Here is an 8,072-nt window from a genome sequence, read left to right as displayed (position 1 = left end):
AAGGGAATCCCCATAAGGTTAACATCTGATCTTTCAGCAGAAACTCTACAAGCCAGAAGGGAGTGACAGGACATATTTTAAGTGATGAAGGAAAAAAACCTTCAACCAAGATTACTCTACCCAGCAAGAATCTCATTCAGATTTGATGGAGAAATTAAAACCTTGACAGGCAGGCAAAAGCTGAGAGAGTTCAGCACCACCAAACCAGCTTTACAACAAATGCTAAAGGAACTTCTCTAGGCAAGAAACACAAGAGAAGGAAAAGACCTACAAGAACAAACCCAAAACAGTTAAGTAAATGGTAATAGGACCATACATATCGATAATTACCTTAAATGTAATGGATTAAATGCTCCCACCAAAAGACACAGACTGGCTGAATGGATACAAAAACAAGACCCATATATATGCTGTCTACAAGAGACCCACTTCAGACCTAGGGACACATACAGACTGAAAGCGAGGGGATGGAAAAAGATATAACAACTGTAAATATTTATGCACCCAACATAGGAGCACCTCAATACATAAGGTAAATACTAACAGCCTTAAAAGGGGAAATCGACAGTAACACAATCATAGTAGGGGACTTTAACACCCCACTTTCACCAATGGACAGATCATCCAAAATGAAAACAAATAAGGAGAAACAAGCTTTAAATGATACATTACACAAGATTGACTTAAGTGATATTTATAGGACATTCCATCCAAAAGCAACAGAATACACATTCTTCTCAAGTGCTCATGGAGCATTCTCCGGGATAGATCATATATTGAGCCACAAATATAGCCTTGGTAAATTTATGAAAATTGAAATCATATCAAGTATCTTTTCTGACCACAACGCTATGAGACTAGATATCAATTAAAGGAAAAGATCTGTAAAAAATACAAACACATGAGGCTAAACAATACACTACTTAATAACGAAGTGATCACTGAAGAAATCAAAGAGGAAATCAAAAAATACTTAGAAACAAATGACAATGGAGACACGACGACCCAAAACCTATGGGATACAGCAAAAGCAGTTCTAAGAGGGAAGTTTATAGCAATACAATCATACCTTAAGAAAGGGGAAACATCTCGAATTAACAACCTAACTTTGCACCTAAAGCAATTAGAGAAAGAAGAATAAAAAACCCCCAAATTTAGCAGAAGGAAAGAAATCATAAAGATCAGATCAGAAATAAATGAAAAAGAAATGAAGGAAACAATAGCAAAGATCAATAAAACTAAAAGCTGGTTCTTTGAGAAGATAAATAAAATTGATAAACCATTAGCCAGACTCATCAAGAATAAAAGGGAGAAGACTCAAATCAATAGAATTAGAAATGAAAAAGGAGACGTAACAACTGACACTGCAGAAATACAAAAGATTATGAGAGATTACTACAAACAACTGTATGCCAATAAAATGGACAACCTGGAAGAAATGGACAAATTCTTAGAAATGCACAAGCTGCCGAGACTGAACCAGGAAGAAATAGAAAATATGAACAGACCAATCACAAGCACTGAAATTGAAACTGTGATTAAAAATCTTCCAACAAACAAAAGCCCAGGACCAGACGGCTTCACAGGCGAATTCTATCAAACATTTAGAGAAGAGCTAACACCTATCCTTCTCAAACTCTTCCAAAAGATAGCAGAGGGAGGAACACTCCCAAACTCATTCTATGAGGCCACCATCACCCTGATACCAAAACCAGACAAAGACGTCACAAAGAAAGAAAACTACAGGCCAATATCACTGATGAACATAGATGCAAAAATCCTCAACAAAATACTAGCAAACAGAATCCAACAGCACATTAAAAGGATCATACACCATGATCAAGTGAGGTGTATTCTGGGAATGCAAGGATTCTTCAATATACACAAATCAAACAACGTGATACACCATAGCAACAAACTGAAGGAGAAAAACCATATGATCATCTCAATAGATGCAGAGAAAGCTTTTGACAAAATTCAACACCCATTTATGATAAAAACCCTGCAGAAAGTAGGCATAGAGGGAACTTTCCTCAACATAATAAAGGCCATATATGACAAACCCACAGCCAACAAAGTTCTCAATGGTGAAGAACTGAAACCATTTCCACTAAGATCAGGAACAAGACAAGGTTGCCCACTCTCACCACTCTTATTCAACATAGTTTTGGAAGTTCTAGCCACACCACTAAGATCAGGAGCAAGACAAGGTTGCCCACTCTCACCACTCTTATTCAACATAGTATTGGAAATTCTAGCCACAGCAATCAGAGAAAAAAAAAGAAATAGAAGGAATCCAAATAGGAAAAGAAGAAGTAAGGCTGTCACTGTTTGCAGATGACATGATATTATACATAGAGAATCCTAAGGATGCTACCAGAAAACCACTAGAGCTAATCAATGAATTTGGTAAAGTAGCAGGATACAAAATTAATGCACAGAAATCTCTGGCATTCTTATACACTAATGATGAAAAATCTGAGAACCCAAACCGAATAGCCAAAGCAATCTTGAGCACGAAAAATGGGGCTGGAGGAATCAGGCTCCCTGACTTCAGACTATACTACAAGGCTACAGTAATCAAGACAGTATGGTACTGGCACAAAAACAGAAATATAGATCAATGGAACAGGATAGAAAGCCCAGAGATAAACCCACACACATATGGTCACCTTATCTTTGATAAAGGAGGGAAGGATATACAGTGGAGAAAAGACAGCCTCTTCAATAAGTGGTGCTGGGAAAACTGGACAGCTACATGTAAAAGTATGAAATTAGAACAATCCCTAACACCACACACAAGAATAAACTCAAAATGGGTTAAAGACCTAAATGTAAGGCCAGACACTATCAAACTCTTAGAGGAAAACATAGGCAGAACACTCTATGGCATAAATCACAGCAGGATCCTTTTGGACCCATCTCCTAGAGAAATGCAAATAAAAACAAAAAAAAACAAATGGGACCTAATGAAACTTAAAAGCTTTTGCACAGCAAAGGATACCATAAACAAGACCAAAAGACAACCCTCAGAACGAGAGAAAATATTTGCAAATGAAGCAACTGACAAAGGATTCATATCCAAAATTTAGAAGCCACACATGCAGCTCAATACCAAAAAACAGACAACCCAATCCAAAAATGGCCAGCAGAACTAAATAGACATATCTCCAAAGAAGAGACACAGATTGCCAACAAACACATGAGAGAAATGCTCAACATCATTAATCATTAGAGAAATGCCAACCCAAACTACAATGAGGTATCATCTCACACCGGTCAGAATGGCCATCATCAAAAACTCTAGAAACAATAAATGCTGTAGAGGGTGTGCAGAAAAGGGAACACTCTTGCACTGCTGCTGGGAATGTCAATTGATACAGCCACAATGGAGAACACTATGGAGTTTCCCTAAAAAACTACAAATAGAACTACCATACGAACCCGCTGGTAGGACAGGAATAAAACACAGACCTACTAGAGCATGGACTTGAGTATATGGGGAGGGAGAAGGGTAAGCAGTTGCGAAGTGAGAATGTGGCATGGACATATATACACTACCAAATGTAAATTAGATAGCTAGTGGGAAGCTGTTGCATAGCACAGGGAGATCACCTCTGTGCTTTGTGACCACCTAGAGGGGTGTGATAGGGAGGGTGAGAGGGAGGGTGATGCAAGAGGGAAGAGATATGGGAACATATGTATATGTATAACTGATTCACTTTGTTGTAAAGCAGAAACTAACACACTACTGTAAAACAGTTATACTCCAATAAAGATGTTAAAAAAAAAAAAGTTGAGCTGAAATTATTATCAATCATTGCATTTTTTTAATCTTCTAAGTGAGAGTCCAATTTTAACGGGGGCATTTCTGGCTCTAGAAAGCACAGATGGTAAGATGTCGTAGCTCTGCAAATAAAAAGGTGCCCACTCTTCTACAGATATATTAAATTTTTTTTTAAACTGGATTTCTAACTGGTGACTCTGACTTGAGGATTTCGTGATTATACAGAGTTCAGCTGGAATGGGGAACAGAGCAGGTTACTTAGGAGAAACTAACACACTATTGTAAAACAGTTATACTCCAATAAAGATGTTGAAAAAAAAAAAAAGCTGTGTTCACGCAGCCAACCCCAGTCCTCTCCCTGGGATCTGACCTCTGAAGCCCAAGCCTCAGCTCCCAGCCTCCGCCAGCCCCGGCGGGTGAGCAGACAATCCTCTCGGTCTGGTGAGTGCTGGTCGGCACCGATCCTCCATGCAGGAACCTCTCCTCTTTGCCCTCCACACACTGTTGCTGCCCTCTCCTCCGTGGCTCTGAAGCTTACCCTCCGAAGCAGTCTCCAAAACAGTCTCTGCCCATGAAGGGGCTTCCTAATGTGTGGAAACCTTTCCTCCTTCACAGCTCCCTCCCACTGGTGCAGGTCCCATCCCTATTCTTTTGTCTCTGTTTTTTCTTTTTTCTCTTGCCCTGCCTATGTACGTGTGGTGTTTCTTGCCTTTTGGGAGGTCTGAGGTGTTCAGCCAGAGTTCAGTAGGCGTTCTGTAGGAGTTTTTCTGCATGTAGAAGTATTTCTGATGTATCTGTGGGGAGGAAGGTGATCTCCGCGTCTTACTCTTCCACCATCTTGAAGCTCCTCCCCATTTGTTTATTTTTGTTTTTATTTCCATTTCTCTAGGAGGTGGGTCAAAAAGGATCTTGCTGTGATTGATGTCATAGTGTGTTCTGCCTATGTTTTCCTCTAAGAGTTTTATAGTGTCTGGCCTTACATTTAGGTCTTTAATCCATTTTGAGTTTACTTTTATGTATGGTGTTAGGGAGCATCCTACTTTCATCCTTTGCCATGAAGCTGTACTGTTTTCCCAGCACCACTTATTGAAGAGACTGTTTTTTCTCCATTGTATATTTTTGCCTCCTTTATCAAAAATAAGTTGACCATATTTGTGTGGGTTTATCCCTGGGCTTTCTATCCTGTTCTGTTGATCTATATTTCTGCTTTTGTGCCAGTACCATACTGTCTTGTTTACTGTAGCTTTGTAGTACAGTCTGAAATCAGGGAGCCTGATTCCTTCAGCTGTGTTTTTCTTTCTCAAGATTGCTTTGGCTATTCGGGGTCTTTTGTGTTTCCATAAAAATTGTGAAATTTTTTGTTCTAGTTCTGTGAAAAATGCCAGTGGTAGTTTGTTAGGGATTGCATTGACTCTGTAGATTGCTTTGGGTAGTAGAGTCATCTTCACAATGTTGATTCTCACAATCCATAGAACATGGTATATCTTTCCATCTGTTTGTGTCATCTTTGATTTCTTTCATGAGTGTTTTATAGTGTTTGGAGTAAAGGTCTTTTGCCTCCTTAGGTAGGTTTATTCCTAGGTATTATATTCTTTTTGTTGCAATGGTAAATGGGAGTGTTTCCTTAATTTCACTCTCAGATTTTTCATCATTAGTGTATAGAAATGCAAGAGATTTCTGTGCATTAATTTTGTATCCTGCTACTTTACCAAATTCATTGATTAGCTCGAGTCGTTTTCTGATTGCATCTTTAGGATTTTCTATGTATAATATCATGTCATTTGTAAACGTGACAGCTTTACTTCTTCTTTTCTGACTTGGATTCCTTTTATTTCTTTTACTTCTGTGACTGCTGTGGGTGAAACTTCCAAAGCTATTTTGAATAATAGTGGTGAGAGTGGACAGCCTTGTCTTTTTCCTGATGTTAGAGGAAATTTTCAGTTTTTCGCCATTGAGGTCCATTTTGCCTGTGGGTTTGTCACATATAGCCTTTATTTTTTTGAGCTAACTTCCATCTATGCCTGCTTTCTGCATGGTTTTTATCATAAATGTGTGTTGAATTTTGTTGAAAGCTTTTTCTGCATCTATTGAGATGATCATATGGTTTTTCTCCTTCAAATTGTTAATATGGTTTATCACATTGATTGATTTGCATATATTGAAGAATCCTTGCATTCGTGGGATAAATCCCACTTGATCATGTTGTATGATCCTTTTAATGTGCTGCTGGATTCTGTTTGCTAGTTGAGGATTTTGTTGAGGATTTTTACATCTATGTTCAGCAGTGATATTGGCCTGTAGTTTTCTTTCTTTGTGACATCTTTGTCTGGTTTTGCTATCAGGGTGATGTTGGCCTCATAGAATGAGTTTGGGTGTGTTCCTCCCTCTGGTATATTTTGGAAGATTTTGAGAAGGTTAGGTCTTTGGTCCTCTCTAAATGTTTGATAGAATTCATATGTGAAATCATGTGGTACTGAGCTTTTATTTGTTGGAAGTTTTTAAATCACAGTCTTAATTTCAGTGCTTGTGATTGGTCTGTTTATATTTTCTATTTCTTCCTGTTTCAGTCTTGGAAGGTTGTGCTTTTCTAAGAATTTGAGGTTCAGTAGTTTATATTCCACATGTGATTGAGATCAGACATTATTTTTCTTTCTCTGTCTGGCTTATTTCACTTAGCATAATGTCCTCTAGGTCCACTCATGTTGTCACAGATTGCAGAATTGCCTTCTTTTTTAAAGGCTGAATATTATTTCATTGTATGTATATACCATGATTTCCTTATCCATTCATCCAGTAATGGCTATCTACATTGTTTCCATGTCTTGGCTATTGTGAATAATGCTGTGATGAACATAAGAGTGCAGCTATCTCTTTGAAAATAATTATTTCAAATCCTTTGGATACATATCCAGAGGTGAGATTTCAGGATCATATGATAGGTCTATTATTATTTTCTTTGAGAAACATACATATTGTTTTTCCATAATGAATGTACCAAGTAACATTCCCACCAACAATTTACAAGGGTTCCCTTTTTTTCCCCAACCTTGTTAACATTTATCTTTTTTTGAAAAAAAAATAATAGCAGTCCTAAAAGGTGTAAAGTGATATTTTGTGCTTTTGATTTTCATTTTCCTGATGATTAGTTGAGCACTCTTTCATCTACCTGTTGGTCATTTGTACATGTTCTTTGAAGAAATATCTGTTTAGGTTCTTTGCTCTTTTAAACCAGAATTATTTGTATTTTTGCTCTTGATTTATATGAGTTCTTTACATATTTTGGATACTAATCTCTTATCAGATATGTAGTTTGCAAATGTTTTCTCTCAATTCACATTTTCATTTTGTTAATTGTTTCTTTTGCTATGCAGAAGCTTTTTAGTTTGATGTAGTCCCACTTGTTTATGTTTTGTTTTTGTTGCATGTGTTTCTGGTATCATAGACAAGTAATCAATGACAAGACCAATCTAAAATACATTCTCCCCTATGTTTTCTTCCAGTAGTTTATGGTTTCAGGATTTATGCTTGAGTCTTTTATCCATCTTGAGTTGATTTCTGCATATGATGTAAAATATGGTCCAATTCCATTGTTTTACATGTGGATATCTAATATTTTCAACACCATTTATTGAAGAGACTATCTTTTCCCATTTTGTACTCTTGGGGCACTAATAAAAAATTAGTTGACTGTATATATGAGTTTATATCCAGGCTCTCTATTCTGTACCATAGGTCTATACATCTGATTTTATGCCAGTATCATACTGTTTTGATTACTATGGCTTTGTAATATAATTTGAAATCAAGAAGTCTGATACCTCCAGCTTTGGTCCTTTTGTTATGATTGCCTCACCTATTTAGGGTCTTTTGTGTTTTCATATGTATTTTAGGATTGTGTTTTCTATTTTTGTGAGAAATGTATTGCAGTTTTGATAGGAATTGCTTTGAATATGCTGACTTCTTTGAGTAGTATGGACATTTTAGCAACATTAATTTTCTAATGCACCAACATGAGATATATTTCCACTTCTTTGTGTGTTCTTCAGTTTCTTTCATCAATGTTGTATAATTTTCTGAGTACAGGCATTTCACCTCCTTAGATTTATTCCCAAGCGCTTTATTCTTTTTGATGCAATTGTAAATGGAATTGTTTTCTTAATTTCTCTCTCTGATAGTTTGTTGTATTTATATAGAAATGCAACAGTTTTCCAAGCATTAATTTAGTATCCTATAACTTTAAATAATTCATTTATTTGTTCTAATAGATTTTTGTTGGAATTTTTGA

This window comes from Physeter macrocephalus, chromosome 21, assembly GCF_002837175.3.
Source record: "Physeter macrocephalus isolate SW-GA chromosome 21, ASM283717v5, whole genome shotgun sequence".
Taxonomy (NCBI): Eukaryota; Metazoa; Chordata; class Mammalia; order Artiodactyla; family Physeteridae; genus Physeter; species Physeter macrocephalus.
The sequence above is the reverse complement of the archived record's forward strand: the minus strand, read 5'-3'. Positions refer to the sequence as shown.